Source organism: Lutra lutra, chromosome 11 (assembly GCF_902655055.1).
Source record: "Lutra lutra chromosome 11, mLutLut1.2, whole genome shotgun sequence".
NCBI classification, from domain to species: Eukaryota; Metazoa; Chordata; class Mammalia; order Carnivora; family Mustelidae; genus Lutra; species Lutra lutra.
This window is the reverse complement of record NC_062288.1, coordinates 9188211-9206515: the sequence shown is the minus strand read 5'-3', so window position 1 is coordinate 9206515 and position 18305 is coordinate 9188211. Positions and strand designations below refer to the sequence as shown.

The window sequence follows — 18305 nt, the reverse complement described above, 5'->3', positions numbered from 1 at the left end:
AAGGCAACTTCTAGGATAATACAAGTTTTGCTAAATACCAAGTGAAATTATTTTTAAAAAGCAATAAAAGACATATTAAAGACACCATATGACAGGAAAACATACATCCACATAACTGAATTATGCCAACTACCATATGAATTTAGAAGAGCCCAAGCTCCAGAAAAGAACCAACCAATACCTTGATTGCAGCCTGGGAGACCCTAAATGGAGGACCCCACTAAGCCACAGCTGAACTCCTGACCCACAGAAACTATGAGAATTTAATGAACATGGTTAGTTCAAGGCACAATGTTTGTGATGACTTAGTACACAGACATGGAAAAAGAATATAGAAGTCTACAAGAAAAATAAAATAAAATAGACCTGATATCATCATGTGCTTAGAAAATACTTCTCTTTCAACCAAAGTAAAGATATCGGAATATATGGGAGAAAATTCCATAGAAATAGAGAACTCAACCAATCAGAGGTGAGGGGTATTAATTCCAAGAACATATTAAGAATTTTATAAGAAAGGAGATGTTAAACATGTGGCTGAAAAGTATATTTTTTTACTTTTTAAAAAAAATTTTGTTTATTTGACAGAGATAGAGCAAGAGAAGGAACACAAGCAGGGGGAGAGGGAGAGGTAGAAGCAGGCTTCCCACGGGCAGGGACCCTGATGTGGGGCTCAATCCCAGGACCCTGGGATCATGACCTGAGGCAAAGGCAGACGCTTAACGACTGAGCCACCCAGGTGCCCCCAAAAGTACATTTTTATACTATTGAAAATACTGATATTGATTTATCTGTAAATTATAATGTAACTAATGTGGGAAACAAAGGCAAAAGAAATATAGCTTAAATTAAATCTCCTTATAACTTGCAGCCCACTGAGATCCCTGAAACACGCAGATCATGACGTTCCTCAAGGAACTCATGGCTGCCTTAGTACCTTAATGTTTAAAGGTAACCTTATCTTTGTTCTCACACTCTTGAAATCCTATTACTGGAAACTGGATTTCAAGATTAGTCCCTGATTTTCATTTTTTTGGTAGTTTTAGTCTCTGTTGTTGCTTTGTTCTGCTTTCTGGTTATTTCTTAGACTTCAACTCTTTGTACGGGTCATCTCAGGGTGTTATAACAAAAATGAAATAGACTGGGTGGCTTAACAAGGAACATTTATTTTTCACTGTTCTAGAGGCTGGAGGATGCTGGTAGATACCATGTCTAGTGACAGTTGTCTTCCTGGTTTGCAGGTGGCTGTCTTCCTGCTGTGTTCTCATATTGCAGAGAGAAGGTGGGAGAGGGCTCTGGTCTCTCTCTCCTTATAAGGGAACTAATCCCGTCATGGAAATTACCCTCAAGACCTTATCTAAATGTAATTACCTCCCAAAGGCCCTATCTCCTAGAACCATCTTATTGGAGTTTAGGACTACAAAATATATTTTGGGGGGCCACCAGCATTTAGTCTATGGCACCCTTTTATTAAATTTTTGTTTTATCTATGATGTTTTCAAATTTAAGTAACTTTGTCTTTTTTTTTATCATTGGTTTCTTCTTTCATGTTTATATTATATTTTTGTATCTCTCCAAGGGTAATTATAACTTTTTGGAAACTTTCCCTCAATCCCTGAATGTCCATTTTTTCTGCTTCTCTGTTTTGGTCTTTAGCCATCGAATCCTAGTCCAACTTCAATTAGTCTTGCCTGGATAATGGCAGGAGCCTCTGAATCAACCAGGATCCCATCAGGACAACCATAACCTCTAGGTACTTCACACAGAGGGACTTTTACAGGAAATTGTGATGGAAGAGCAGAGAAGGTGAATGGGATTGTGGGGAAATGACCTAGGGCTGGAGGTACTCCTGGATGAGATGATGTTTCCAGACTCTGAAAACAAGTTGTGGCACAGGAAACCTAGAATCATGTGAGGTCTGCACAGTGAGTTCTGACACCACAAAGTTGCTGCCTGAAATTGCGACAGAGGGAGAAAAAGTCCTAGCTTCTTCCTCTGCCTGTTCCTCAATTTTCCGAGGTGGTCAGGGTCAGCCAGGAGACAGTAAAGCTAACTGCTAGAATCGTGAGGAGCTACAAATCTCAGGGCTCTTTGCTGTTTCTCTTAGGAGGGAGAGCAGAACAAAGAGGGTCTTTTCCCCACGCACTGGCAAGAAGGAACCTTCGAAAATGCAAGTCTGATCCTTTTTGTTCTCTGCTTGAAACTCTCAAGTGGCTTTCTAGCTATTCTGAGGAAGGCCAAGGGTTTTATCATTGATTTAAAAAGACGAGGGCTCTAGCTTTTTGGACTCTCCCTCACACTGACATTCCTCTTATCTTGCTGTCTCTTGGACATTCTCACATAAAACAGTAAATTTCCATCCTGATACTATTATGCCCTTACCCTGCTTTGGTTCTCTCTATACCCTCCCACCAACTGCCATATTATCTATTTGTTGGTATTTATTTTTATTGATTAATTAAATTCTTTCCTTATTTTTGGTCATTCCTCCCCCCGCATGTAAGCTGCGTCAAGAGAGGGACTTTATTTCCTGCTTTACCCGCAGCACCTAGAGTACTGTGGGCAACTACTTAATGCTTGTGGACCAGCGACTTCATTATGCAGTTATTTACTGAACCCTGCAATGAAAACATAAACCATGTTCCAGTGAGTGAGCTGTGGGAGGACGTTTGGGGGAGGTGCCCATGAGTTTCAGTATTGGAGTCATTTTCTCTGGGGCTGCTTAGTATCTTCAGAGAAGACTCTATCTTGTGATTGGGGTGGGGGAGGGGTAGAGACGAGGGGGTCCCTCATGGGGGCAGACTGATGGCTGGCTGGGGTTTCTGTAGTCTCCTTCATAACCTTTCACTAATTTATTTTCTTTCCATAGGTTTGAAGTGTTTTGGGGTAAGAACCAACTTCTCCTTCTTCTTTTTTTTTTAATGAATGTACAAACAGCTTTATTTTTTTTTTATTCGTGATAACAATTTAGTCTATTTTTTCTTCAAGTATTTTTAAAAACATAGTTTTTAAAATTTACATAAAGATCACAGAATTGTTAATTCAAAATGTAAAAGAAGAATGAACACATGTGAGGTAACAAACTTCTAATTCCTACCTCATTGCCTAAGGAGGAGAAGAGTCTGTGGCTCGAATTGTTCTGCATTTTTCTGTCAGTTTCTCTTTCTTAGTTCCCTTTCTCCTCTTCACTGTTGTGTTCCTGGTGCTCACAGGTGCTGCAGCCCGTGGGATTTCTGTGGGAGGAGGTCCCCTCTGCAGGTGCTTGGCTATAGACTGTTGATTGCCATGGTTGCGAAGCCATCTCTATCCACTTCCGGTTTTCAAATATTAGTTGAAACCTCTTGACTACTGTTTTTTCTCTTGCAATTTTTGTCCTCGTGGCTTAAGGTCTTGTAAAAATTATTTATTGCCGTTTTAGCAGACTTTTGGAAAAGAGAAAAAAAAAGAAACAGGTATGGTCTACCACTTTAACCAAAATTCTTCCAATTCTTTTTTATTATAAAGACCCAGGGCTGGCACGAGTAAAAATAATTTTACTATTTCTGTAACTTCCAAATCCTCACTAAAAGGTAAAAAACTAGACAAAATAAACAAGCACAGAAGGAAACTAAGAATAAGTGTGAGTAGATAGGAATTCTTCCTTTATTGCTCTTTAGGATGGGAGTTTCCCCAGATTTCCTCAACCCTAAGCCCTTACAAGGAAGCACGAGGAGAAGGCTGAAACCAGGGGCACACAGCCATTGAACAGGAAATCTTTTCCTTATATTCTTCTCCCACACTCATGAAAGCAGAGATATGATGGGTGTCCTGATTCTATTTTTACAGAACCTGTGTAATTTATTGAAATGGAAACCTAGAGGCTTATCTCTCTCTGGTATTGCTCCTAAAGGATTCAGTTCCAAAAGGCAGTCAGCAAAAATGTTGATCGTTCCCCCAAAACAGGTCTGCAGAAAGAATAAATACTCTCAGAATGCAGAAATGAGAGAGAGAAAAGAAAACAATACAGTTTGCCCAAAAGCTGTCTCAACCATTTTGTGAGCTGATTATAAAAATGTTACTTTGAATTTTATGTCTTACCTGTGTTGCATAAATTAGTAGAAGGGAGAGTCATCCATTTTATGACTGGTATGTCTCCAAACTTTTCTCCAAAACACCCAGAAAAAATAAGTTCTAAAGTAAGCAAGCGAAGTCACCGACTACTCTAAGAAAATTACTGTTGGCAATTTTTATTTTCCTTTTTTTTCCTTTTGCTCTTGGTCTTCCATATTATGCTTCAGCACAGAACTCTTTTGGACAAACATGCATGAGCACACACACTGAGGCATGACCGCATAACCTAGCTGCCCCAGAGCACTTAGAACTGTGCTTTCCCCAAACAGTGAGCATGGGTTAGAAGAAGAGGTGTTAGAAGCAGAGCTGGTCGAGTTTTAGCCTGAGCCCTATGCTGTGCCTGGATGCCTTAGTGTTCAGCACAATTTATGCATCCATCTTCCTGCATCTCGCATGGTGATCATCTTGTTAAGAGCACGAGTGGGCTGCCTGCATGGTGTTTCCACCCACTGGGAATTTTCCCATAATGTTGAACTTCAAAACAGAAGAGAGAGATTTTCTTCTGTTCCTCACAAAACTCTCTTGGCCCCTTTACAAATTTGCCCATCCTTTTCTCATAACTTCTGAATTGTTATGATTGAGTTCTCCCTAAAATACTTTTGAGTTACTTATTTCTTAGCTTGTGCCAAGCTAGATGCAAAATTTATGTTGTGGTCTTTTTCCAAAATAAGAATGTGAATTATATTTAAATAGTAAAGATGGTAACGCAGTTGGCTCTTTTTAGTGTAACTCAATGTCTCATGCACAACAAATACAGGTGGATTTTGACTTTCTTCTCATGCATAGAGATTACAATTTATTGGGCCTGTGTTTTACACACACACATACACACACATTTAGTTTAAAAAAAGTTCAATCATACTATTTTTTATGTTTTGTGAACCAATCTAATATTTTTTGTAAAATTAGCTGAGCGGATCCCTGCTGAGCAGGGATCCTGATGCAAGACTCAATCCCAGGACCCTGGGAGCATGACCTGAACCGAAGGCAGAAGCTTAACTGACTGAGCCACCCAGGCACCCCTGTGATGCATTTTTCCAATAAAAACCTTGATATATAACATAATTTTTAATGTCATAGTATTATATCAATATATCATAATTTATTTGGTCATTTTCTACTATTGGAAACATAACTTTTACTTTGTGCAATGATAATAGTATCCTTATGACTAGTCTTATACAAACATCATTTAAAATATCCGACTATTTTCCTTAAAAAATTATTGCAAATGAATTGCATAGAAGATTCTGGGGATTACTGGAAAACCAGGAAGCACCAGGAATCTGTCTTCCCTTCTAGGCAACTGTAACACTGACAGAAACTCTGTCATAAGCCATTTCAGAATTCTGGAGTATATTGAAGGCTTGCAACTTCCAGGGGAAGATTTAGACTATAAAGTACAGTTAGTTTTAGTCAATTTCAGTTCTTAGCAAGAAGGCAACTCTCTATCCCCACTCCCAGTAACATGGCAGACAGCCGTGCACCTGTTCCTGGAGCAGCTCACACACAGCTTGTAGGAGCCAGGGTGTGCCAAAAGGACCCTATACTCCGAATACCAGGGATGCATGCTCTCATTACCGATTACTATTTCTGATCACAGAGGTGCAGACAGAGTGGGCAGTCATTGTTGCTGCTGTTCACCTTGTTGTAAGTCCCTCTCCCTCACCAAAGTGACTTAAAGGCTATTTAAAGGGCCAGCACCTCATCCTCTCCTCTATTTTTTTTTTCCTTTTTCCCTTTGGGAGCCATATATTAAAGACTAGAACATTCAAAGGCAACTGCATATATGAGCAAAATAGAAAGTGACAATACACGCCCAGAGAAAGACTCAGTAAAAATCTGAGGCATTCAGTTTATATCTCAGGCTGATCCTCAACCCAGAGACCATCCACAGCAATCATGAAAACAAGAACAATATCAAGAAAGAGCAAGCCTGGAGAAGAGGGAAAATTTGATTTTCAGATTTACATTATTTCACTCAAATGTCTGGTTTTCAACAACAAAAAAAATCAAGGCATACAAAGAACAGGAATGTATGGCCCATTCAAAAAAAAATATGTGTATCTATAAATCAATAGAAACCATTCTTAAAGAAAGACCTGATGAAAGATTTACTAGACAAAGACTTTAAAATAATTGTTTTAAATCTATTGAAAGACATAACGGAAGAGCTAGAGAAAGTCAAGAAAACAATGTGTGAACAAAAAAGATCATTCAGTGAGGAAAAGGACTGTCTTTTCAGCAAATGGTGATGGGAAAACTGGACATCCACATGCAAAAGAATGAAATTGTACTTTTACCCAACATTGTAAATAAAGATTAACTCAAAATTGATAAAAAATCTAAATGTAAGACCCAGAATAATAAAACTCAGAAAAATACACAAGACAAATCCTTCAGGCTACTGGATTTGGCAATGATTTCTTGGATATGACTGAAGGCAAAAGTAACATTAGAAAAAGTAGACAAGTTGAATTTAGTGAAAATGTAAATATTTTGTCATCAAAAGACACTATCAACAGAGTTAAAAGGCAACCCACAGAATGAGAGAAAACATTTGCAAATTATTTGTCTGATACGGGATTAATATCCGGAATATAGGCAGAACTTCCCAAACTCAACAGCAACAACAACAAAACAAACAACCTCACTCAAAAAGTAGGCAAAGGACTTGAGTGGGAATTTCTTTAGAAAAGATATAAAAATGACTAATAAGCATATGGAAAGATGTGCTTAACATCACTCATAATTTGGAACATGCAAATCAAAACTACAATGAGATGCCACCTCAAACCCACTAAGATAGTTACTATTAAAAAATAGAAAACAAGTGTTATCAAGGATATGGGGAAATTAAACACTTGTGCTCTGTTGGTGGGAATGTAAAATGGCATAGCTACTGTGGAAAACAATATGGCAGTTCCCAGAGAAGTTAAAAATAGAATTTCCATGTGATCCAGCAGTTCTTTTTCTTGGTATATATTCACATTGAAAGCAGGGTCTCAAAGAGATATTTGTATACCCATGTTTGTAGAACATGGAATGTTCAGAATAAACAAAATGCGATGTATACATACAAAGGAATAATATTCAGCCTTAAAAAGGAAGGTAATTCTGATGTGCTACAAGGACGAACATTGCTAAGTGAGATAAGCCAGTCACGAGAAGACAAATAAGTACCTAGAATATATGAACTATCTAGAGTAATGACATCCATTGAGATAGAAAGTAAATGGTTTCCATCTAAATGGTGGTTTCCAGGAGCTGGGAGAGGGGGAATGGAGAGTTAGAGAGTTATTACTTAATGGTTGTAGAATTTCAATTTTATAAGATGCAGAGTTATGGAGATGGATGGTGGTGATGGTTGCACAGCAAAATTAATGTGTTTATTACCATTGAACTATATACTTACAAATGGCTAAGATGACTGATTTTATAGTATGTGTATTTTACCACAATAAAAAAAATATTGGGAAAAAAGTAAAATCCTGGGTTAAAACATATGTGTACTGCCCAGTTGGTTGATGTCTGTTATCAAATTGGCTTCCAGAAAATTTGCAGGTATTACTAATTAGAAAGCTCATCTGTCCTTTAGAAGATTTATATTCTCGAGTATCTCTATCATGTGTATCCTTTCCACCTACTCTTTAATTATGTCCCTTGAGAGCCTAGAAAATATTATTTTCTCAAAGATAGATATAATTATGAAAGTATCAGGAATGGAGCAAATCTCTAACACACACTGGAGAGGGGAGTCCTTTTATAGCTAGTCTTTGTTGGCTATAGATGCTTGTGAGATTAAAATGGTCTCTGTTTTCACAAGGTATGGGACATGTTGGGATTTTGGAGGCCAAATCACAGACCTCCATAAGACAGGAGATATGAAAAGTGGATATGGCCACCAGGTTAAGATGGTGGGATCACTGTGGCTGTCAGACAGTCCGATCCACGGAGATCTATAGAACTCTACTCACCATTCCATTTCTCATTAACATTTATTGCATTTAAATGGTTTTATTGCTTTTCTGCTAATTATTATATCATTAGCTCAGTGAGAGTATTCAATAACCCAGGTAACCATAAATGGTATTGCTGCAGGTTAGTCTTAGAGTATTTTCTTATCTTGGTGGAATGTTTCTGGCTCACCTCCTTCTTATAATCAAAAGATTAAAAATATTCTACTAACTCTTCTTTCTTATCTTGCCTACTCTTCTTATATTTTATTAATCATTCTTGCCTTCCTAACTTCCCTAATCTTTATCCTATTTCTATAAACATAATATACAGAATGCTTCCAGACACATAATTATTCTATACTCTAATTTTCTTTTTTATAGTTTAATTTTACTCTTTATTCCATTTTGAAATTAATCTGGAGAGAGCTTATTTTTACTCTAATTACTTAATCAATAATCCAATTACCATATATTAAATAATTTCTGTTTTCCCTTTGATCTGAAATACCAACTCTACCGTATTCTAAGCTATGTCCTTATATAGATTTCTGTATTTTCTCTTTACTTTCATTGGTATGTCTGCCCATTTTGATAATGATATTATGCTCTTAAATGTATTGTAACTGTACATTATGATGTCTGACAATGAAAGTGGTCCTTACTATGCTTCCTTCTGCATTTTGTGTATGGGTGAGGAGAGGGTTGGATAATTTTCTTTATGCTACCTGTTCTTCTTTGAGATGATACTTAGCTTCATTTGGTTCAATTGCAAAGCCTTGGTTTGGTATTTTGTATAGAGCTACTTGAAATTTAAAAATCAATTTTGAAAAGGTTGATTTTTTTTTTTTACAATATTACATTCTCCTTCTATTCCCCACCTCTGCTACAGAAAGGAACACAGTATGTTTCTCAATTTATATGAGTTTTAAAAGTCTTGTTAAGGCATTCTGTTGGATTTTTTAAGACCTGAATCTTCCTGGGTGCCCGAGTGGCTCAGTTGTAAAGCGTCTGCCTTCAGCTGGGGTCATGATCCCAGGGTCCTGGGACTGAGCCTGCTGGACAGGAAGGCTGCTTCTCCCTCTCCCACTCCCCCTGCTTGTGCTCCCTCTCTCCCTGTGTCTCTCTGTCAAATAAATAAATAAAATCTTAAAAAAAAAAGACCCGAATCTTCCTTAAGCTTGTTTCTACATATTTTAGCTTCTTGTTTCAGTATTTAATACTAATATCTAATAAATGATTGGTCACTGGGTATGAAGTAGTGTTTCAAATACATTACCTATGTTATTTCATATTTCTTCCAAAGTGCCTTGTGATATAGGTAATATTGTTATTCCTTTTTTACATATAAAGAAACTGAAGCCTATATAAGTTTAATAATTTGCTTAAATTTATACAGTGTCTCCTCTTATTTTAGTATACTGGGAAACCTCAAATTTTAGAGAACAAAAGAACTAACTAGGGGTCTGTTTAAAGTTGTTTAAAATTTCAGGTTCATTGGTATATGTACTCAGAATTTGAGTTAGGAAGTTTTAGGTGGGTCTCAGGAATCTGTTCCCCTCCTCCTCCATTCTGATTTAGGTGGTATGCTCCACACCTTGAGAAGCACTACAACCGAGATACAGAGAATATGATTGGTATCTTTTCCCATTCTACTTTCTTACGGGCTTTTTTTTTTTTGTTTTTTTTTTGAGAATATTAATAGGAAACCAATTGATGTCTGTATTTATTTTATATCTTGCCACCATCTAAACCATTATATTAGACACAAAAGTTTTCACTTCTTCCTTTTGGGATAATGAGACAGATGATCATAGCACCTGCCATAGTGCCTCAAAAACTTCAAAAAAAATTGAATAAATCACCTGAGAGGAACAGAGAGGGGAGGTTGCACAGGTTAAAAATCTCATTTCTATCAAAAATAAAAATATTAAAGAAATGTCAAAAACAGAAAGCATCAAAACCATACGAGATTAAGGTGAAGACTATTTGAAATAGATCAAAAACTGAATTGGCCTCTTGTCAAATCACCAACACATGACAAAACTGTTTCAGGTGAATAATATTTAAGTATATTTACACAAAAATGAAACTCTCAGTATGTACATTCAATTTGAGTGTACAATTAGGGCGATAAAATTCTGTCACATAGCGTATCAATAACAGTGCTCAATTTTTCACTGAACCTATAAAATCTCCATACTCTGCCACCATTTTGTGATTTTCTAAAAAGTAAACTTGGTTTATTAAACATTTTGAATAAACAAACAAAACCAAACTAAAGAAGTAAACTGTTCTTTCTGGGTAAATGTCTCCATTAGTGAGGGACGCTAACTGTTATGCCAAGTAATCCCCGAGGTGTACAATAGCTCAGAGGCAATGGAATTCTTTTCCGGAAAATCCAGGGAGGAGTCACTGAGACACAGCTGCCCTGAGAGTCAGCTTGTGAATCTGCCATCCTCAGCAGCCTTACTAAGAAGTCACCTGGGTGTGCTCATGTAGTTGCCAGAAGGGATAGGACCTGGAGGATTAGAGGCCAACCGAGAAGTCAATCCCCACCCTTTTGCCCTGTGATCACTATTCAGTGACAGTTTGGCGGGGGAACATGGATGGCTATGTGCTTAAGAAGAAGAAAGGAGATGGTGCCCCAGGTGGCACCTGTCTCTACCACAATTTCATTGCTTATGGTTAGACAGACCTTTTTGTATGTTTTAATTTTAGTTCCGATTTTTGAGTGAGGTCCCTGATAACACTTGCGGAAATTGCTGTATGAGAGTTTGTGTTCTCCTTTTGATTTTATCCATTGAGGGTGAAGTCTGGCTAAAGATTATGAAGTTTATAAATATATACTACATCTTAAGAGTCATCAGCCCCTGGATCCCTAAGCCATCTTGTCCTCTAGTAGGCTTTTGGGTCAGAATAGTTGGGTGGTTTTGGAAAGGGGGCCAATTTAAATTTTTTTTAAGGATGCATTTATTTTAGAGAGATGGGAGGGGGAGAGGAAGAGGAAGAATCTTATGCAGACTCCCTGGTGAGCATGTAGCCCGATGCAAGGTTGCAGGGCTCAATCTCATGACCCTGAGATCATGACCTGTGATCATGACCTGAGCCAAAACCAAGAGTTGGACGTTCAACTGACTGAGCTATCCATGCGCCCCAGGACAAGCTTAAATTAAAAAAAAAAAAAAAAAAATCAACAATAAGCTCCTGATTTGAGAATTGCAGCAGGTGGGGTGAATTTGAAAACTCCAGTGCTCCATTCTGTTCCTGGATCAGTGAGGTGACGGAGCCTTGATCTTGGGCAGTAAGTCAACAATCACTTGTAAAGAAATCCTTGTCGCTTCTACACTTTGCATATAATTTGATTTTTTGTATTCTCTGGTGTAGGGTGTTAAAGACGTGTATACATGTATTTCAAAGATATTTCAAAATTCTCCAAATTATATACAAAATATAAATCTTACAGGTACAGACCTGGGGAAACTAACAAGCTAACAAAATTCCCTCGTGCTCCAACTCTAATAGGTTAAGGAAAGGCAGGGTAACTAATCAAATGCAGACAGAGAGAAAGCATGAACACCCTTAATACAATTTCATACACACTTACTGAGTTCCTTCTATGTCAGAAGTGGATGGCTGAATGAGCTCCCTGTCTTGTTTTTTAATTTTTTTTATTGTTGGTGTTACTGTTGTTGTTTTAATTCCAGCTTTGCTTTACAAGAAACATTTTTTACTCTTCTTTGCTTGCAGTCAGGCATATATTATCATTGCCAGCTGACTTGTCAGGACCAAAAAAAGGAAGGGTGCCCAAGTTTTGCTATTCTATTGAACACTGAAATTCTGATTCACCCCAAGAGCAATACAAGATCTGGAGAAGCAAAGGAGAAGACAAGGTCAGAAAGCATTGTATCTTTTTAAAAATAGCAACATTTCCCCTTCATTATTATAATTGCAAGCTCCATGTGGAAAATTTATAAAATGAAATTTATTTATTTTTTAAAAGATTTTTTATTTATTTATTTATTTATTTATTTATTTATTTATTTGACAGACAGAGATCACAAGTAGGCAGAGAGGCAGGCAGAGAAAGAGGGGGGAAAGCAGGCTCCCTGCTGAGCAGACAGCCCAATGTGGGACTCGATCCCAGGACCTTGAGATCATGACCTGAGCCAAAGGCAAAGGCTTTAATCCACTGAGCCACTCAGGTGCCCTATAAAATGAAATTTAAAAATACAGTTTTAAATCTACTATATAGTCACTGCTAAGGCACAGAAATTTTCATTCCAGTTTTGTTTTCTTTTCTTTTTTTAAATAAAATTGGATCATTCTGCAGATAGAGTTTGGTATCCTAATTTTTTTTTTTAAACCTAGTAGATCTATCTGGTCTTAAGGGTTGTTAAGAGGACTGGATGAATTATCTTCATGAGTCAAGGTTGCAGGACATGTGGATGGACATTTCCTCAGTATAACTTTTACTGTGGAACAGAAATTTAATAAGGGCTAATGATGGCGTAGCTGTTAGGACTGAGGTGCAGTCTTCTACTCTACAGTCTGGTTTCTTCAACATATAGCGTAGATGGAAAACTTGAAAACCTGATCCTGCTGAAAATTCTTATGGGATCACTGTTTCTGACCTGCCTGTAGCATTTGGCATATAGAGACCCCACGTCCCAAGTTTCACTGTCATCATCGGTCCCTCAGAGCTGTGCATATGTGGGTCTGCAGCCTGTGCAGTGGCAAAAGGGCGTCACCCACAGAGGTGCCCACTCTCAGGAGGGTCCTGTGCTTGTTGTAATGCTCAGCAGCCGCCATCTTGAAATTGTTAAAAATTGTAACTCTGAACTGATCTTTGGGGAAGGAAGCCCAATGGGACATGGGACGGTTCTTGTTAAGGGAGACATGAACTATTCATGTTCCTGTCACCCCTTCCTTCCCACCATCGTGTACAGCCCCCAGACCCCCCCTGAGCATACCTTGTGGAATTTCAGCTGGACTCACAGGGAGTTAGTGGGTGTGTTACCTGTAGGTCAGAGTAAGCAAGGTGCTGACAGCCCCCAGAGGTCACGCTTTCTGTGTGAATTAGAACTTTCTCTGAATGCAGAGAGAATGCACTTGCATTCTAAGACACATGAAAAACCAGGAAACCTATTTATTCTTACTTTCTGCTATTAGCCAGCCATTTAGGCTAAACATGATGACATAGAAAAAAATGGAAAAATAGGGCACCCATAGTTCCTTTTGCTTCAGCCCTTCCTTATCATCAGCAAATTGAAGGTAGAGAGTATAGAATGTCCCATGTCAGGAGATAAAATAAAAATAGTAAAGTTTTGTGTAGTTTCCATTGTCCTGGTAAGAAACGAATACGTGTGTACAAGCTAGAAGATAAAAATTGAGTTGGTCTTGGCTACTGAGTGGGCATCTCTATGACATTTTTTCATAGTTGCTGCTTCTAGTTAGGCACCCTGCCTCCAGGAAGGAGATCACCACAGCACACAGTTTTTGTTCTAAGTCATGGGTAATGGCTGGTTGTCATGGTCATGCCGGGTTCTTTCTTTGGGGCCAGCTGTACTATCTGACCCTGGCACTGTTTTGGACACAGCAGTTACAGAAACCTCATATTCCCAAAGGAATGTGCTAAGAGTCCTTAACCACACAGGAACTGCACTCCTCCCCTCTTTCTCCTCATGGGCACTCTTGCTTCCAGGTCTAGCTGGACACCTGTTTGCTCCATCTCTGGAATCTGTTAGTTATAATATTTCCAGTATGAGGTCTGCAGAGCCAGCCATTTTCTTATTTAGAGTCTTGATTATATAATCCTTGAAACTTGTATTTTACTTGCCTTTCCCTTGTCTTTCCTTATAAAAGTCTCCCTAGAGATGTATACTTTATTATATGCCTGGGGATCTAAAGCATTTTCACTCAATAAAATGAGACACCCCTACCTTTATCTCCTTGAGGGTTTTTGGTGCTACCTTATTGAAGTGCCATAGAAAAGTGAATTTGTCCCTAATGATTGATCTATACAGATTGCATAGAAACATCCACAGTCCAGACATATAGTTGAAGAGCTACATTTATTTAATTTCTTTTATTATTCATACTGCAGCTTTGCACATGCAGCAAGTACTTGCTACATCTTAGCTCAGAGACTGAATTAGAGATGCCTTTCTGGAGTGGTTATTGCACCTCTTGAGATGATTTAAAAAGTGTACAGCTTGCAATTTATGCTCTGGGGGTAGTTAGGCTGTGCATGTGTGTGTGTGTGTGCACGCGCACGTGCACATGCACATTCTTTAAGAACAGAGTTCTCTTTTGGTGAATTTCAGTTCTTATTTGTAAAGCTAACTTTTAAAGAAAATTGTTCTGCCATTAGAAGTGATTAATCCACCCCCACTTTTTCTATCATCAGTGAATTTAATTAACATGGTGTGTTCCTTCCTCTGAGAGATTAGCAATTAAAACAGTTCTAATTCTCCTCATCAACGCACACCTGAGAAATTAAAATAGATGCCTGTTCTTAACGGTCGCTGCTTGTGCTGGCTTTTTGTGTGACGACCTTCAACGGCTTTTCTTTTCATGTATTTGCATTCAACTGAAGAGTTATTGCAAATCATTTTCTAAGGTTTTCACAGACACCAGATCCTCAGCTTCCAGTGAACTCATCATCAAATGAGTTAAAATAAATGCACTCCTACTAATGTATTCATATTCAAAACCTACAAGGAACACTCATTGCTTAAGCAAAGATTTGTGCTTAAAACAATGCTGAGCAGAATGTTAGATCGGTGCTTGCTGCCTAAGGCGTTGGATAAACCAGGCAAAAGAAAAACAGAAGATGGAGTTCTTTTGCTTTGCCTTCCTCCCTCACTGAGTGTTCTCTTGTTGTCATCATGGAATACCAGCAGGTATGCTGCTTCTTGTAGCACTGCTTCTGTCCTCCATCCTGGGCTGAGAAGTGATACTTAAAAATGGGAAGCCTTTCTTACTCGTGCATTATTGATTCACTATTTATCAAAATCTATAGGCTTCCGATGAGAATGCTCCTATTCATATTAATCACCCTAGTGGGGTATAGCCCTAAAATGACAGGGGTTGGATGATGGGTAGGTGACTTTTGGGAGTTTCCCCCATAGATGATAAATTTAGAGAAAGGGTGCTGAGGCACATCTTTGAGGACAAAATAGAGTGTCCATAAGACATCTTCCAAAGTTATAGCACCATTCTAGCACCATTTCCACTCGGAGGTCTCAAGGGTAACTTGACCTCAGTGTATCCTAAAATGAAACTATCATCTTCCCATCGAAGCTAAAGACAGTGTTTCCTATCCCAGTGTGGCACTCTCTCCTCCCCAATCATAAAAGCCAGAAACCTTGATATTTCTTCCCCATCTCTTCAGCTGCCATTAGGTCCCAGCTTCATGCTTTAGGACCTCTACTCACTCCCAATCAAGGTCTGTCTTTTGCTATCTTACATTTTCTTGTACTTATTATGCCTATTCATTTATTAAATTAATCAATTGTTATTTATATGAGTAATTATTAGACTTTAAATATTAGACTTTAAATACTGCAAGAGCAGGAACTGAAACAATTCTCAGATCCTTCTCCTGACTTGATACTTAGAATTTAGCAGTCACTCAGGAAATGCTTGTAAGATGAATAACAAACGTGTGTGACTGCTAGTGATATACGAGCAGCAGAAAGACTTCTCAGTGCTGCCACCTCTCTTCCTGCCTGCCTTGCAACCCCACACAGAGACCCCGTCAGGACTATATTGCACCTGTTCTGTTGACAAGGACCTTTTCTGAAATGTAAATGGCCTGCTGAGAGTACAAAATTCTCACTCCCATCTTAACTTTATTTGCTTTATTATATATCACCTATAAGCTTCTAGAGGGGAGGACTGTAATCATAACCTATGATTATTATCAACAGTGTGGCCCAAATTGCCAGACCTCCCCAATAGCTGTGTTTTCCCTTCCTGGAAACACAGATAAATGAACTCAAGGAGCCCTTGCTGTGAGTTGGGTCATGTGACTATGGTCTGGCTCATGGGACATGATGAGTGTGAGGTCAGTGCTTCCCAGCTGCACAGGGACAAGCCTAGAGGCTGCAAGTCAAATAGGGAAATGCCAAAGACGGAAGAGGCATAGGCTCTCCAGTCAGGGTTAGAGAAGAACCAGCCAACTCTTATTGGACAGTGACACCAAGAAGAAAGTAACATTTATTGTGTTAAAACCTCTGAGATATGAGAATTTGTACAGCAATTGAACGTCCATGACTGATATAGTAGATTGATACTTCGAAAGGCTGTAGTCACGGAAAGCTAATGTCTGACATTGACTTAGAGTCAGGTGGCAAAGTAGATGGTGATCTATGTTATACGGTAGAAATATTTGGTAAAATTATTACCTGCAATGCCTTTGGAGGCAGATTGTAAGCCTCATGATTCAGTAACCCTAGCAAAAGCAGTTGGAAGAAAATCAAAGTGTTAATGTGTGTTTGCTGCAGCTGGCTGTGTTGGCATGCTATTAAAAGAAGGAGAAGAACTCTGGAGAAAACTGGCTAGTTTGCAAGCAGAAAGTCCAGAAATTTGGGTCTGTGAAGGGTTGCAAATTCCAATTGCCTCTGGAAACACAAACACAAGGAAATAAGATATTGAAATAAAAGCCTTTGAGTTACAAAGCCATATTATGACTCAGCCTCATGGTGACAATCAGATTAAAGAGTTTTTTTTTTTTTTTCCCGCTATTAAGCTGATGTAGGCAAGGGCATGAGAAAGCAAAAAGGAAGATTTGAAAACTTTGTCTATGAGAATGCTTTGGGTGTGGTTACAACTATATGGAACTATCTGGAAGCAACTCGATCAAAAGTAATCAAAGGAATCATATTGCCCAAAGACACTACAAACCTCATCTGCAACGTCTTTGACTGGGTCATAGGCAGAAAGTGGGGTCCAAAGTTATGCAGACAGATCCCCAACACCTGGTTCAACTAAGGGAAGCTACTTAGGAAAAGAAAGAACTCCGAAGAGGGAAGATGGAGAGATGTCAGAAAAATTGAGTCCTTGGAGTCCCTCCCGGAGAGGAGCCCTGAAGTCGGACCAGGGCTCCCCCAAGTCCAGGCTGAGGTTGCTGCCCTGCATGTCCAAGTGTCCTTGTGAATCAGTGTCTGGGAACTCTCTGTTCTTTTTCTGAATGAGGGTGTTTACGGCAGTAATCCTGTCCTTGTCTATTGAGTGGGATGGAATAAGCACCTGCCTATCTCATTTTTTAGGCTTTAGCACCAAGAGAGGGCACACTAGGCCTGATGGAGGGGAATCACCTGGGGGTCCCAGTCCTTGAATTGGAGGCACTGGCTGCGGAATTCTTTTTTTTTTTTTTTAAATTTTTTAATTTTTTTCAGCATAACAGTATTCATTATTTTTGCACCACACCCAGTGCTCCATGCAATCCGTGCCCTCTACAATACCCACCACCTGGTGCCCCCAACCTCCCACCCCCCACCCCTTCAAAATTCTCAGATCGTTTTTCAGAGTCCATAGTCTCTCATGGTTCACCTCCCCTTCCAATTTCCCTCAACTCCCTTCTCCTCTCCATCTCCCCTTGTCCTCCATGCTATTTGTTATGCTCCACAAATAAGTGAAACCATATGATAATTGACTCTCTCTGCTTGACTTATTTCACTCAGCATAATCTCTTCCAGTCCCGTCCATGTTGCTACAAAACTTGGGGATTCATCCTTTCTTTCTTTCTTTCTTTTTTTTTTTTTTTTTTACAGCTTTATAAACATATATTTTTATCCCCAGGGGTACAGGTCTGCGAATCGCCAGGTTTACACACTTCACAACACTCACCATAGCACATACCCTCCCCGATATCCATAACCCCACCCCCTCTCCCAACCCCCTCCCCCCATCAACCCTCAGTTTGTTTTGTGAGATTAAGAGTCACTTATGGTTTCTCTCCCTCCCAATCCCATCTTGTTTCATTTACTCTTCTCCTACCCCCTCGACCCCCAATGTTGCATCTCCTCTCCCTCATATCAGGGAGATCATATGATAGTTGTCTTTCTCCGATTGACTTATTTCGCTAAGCATGATACCCTCTAGTTCCATCCACGTCGTCGCAAATGGCAAGATTTCATTTCTTTTGATGGCTGCATAGTATTCCATTGTGTATATATACCACATCTTCTTTATCCATTCGTCTGTAGATGGACATCTAGGTTCTTTCCATAG

At 38.9% G+C, this 18305-nt stretch overlaps 1 long non-coding RNA gene across 1 annotated transcript; it reads right to left on the bottom strand.

Annotated features, from left to right (window-relative positions):
- Window positions 1–14976: 14976 nt before the first annotated feature.
- LOC125081137 (uncharacterized) lies at window positions 14977–16539 on the bottom strand. Its single transcript, XR_007121590.1, has 2 exons — window positions 16478–16539; window positions 14977–15043 (listed from the first exon to the last, which is right to left on the bottom strand). It is a non-coding gene; the product is annotated as an uncharacterized LOC125081137 (long non-coding RNA).
- Window positions 16540–18305: the final 1766 nt, after the last annotated feature.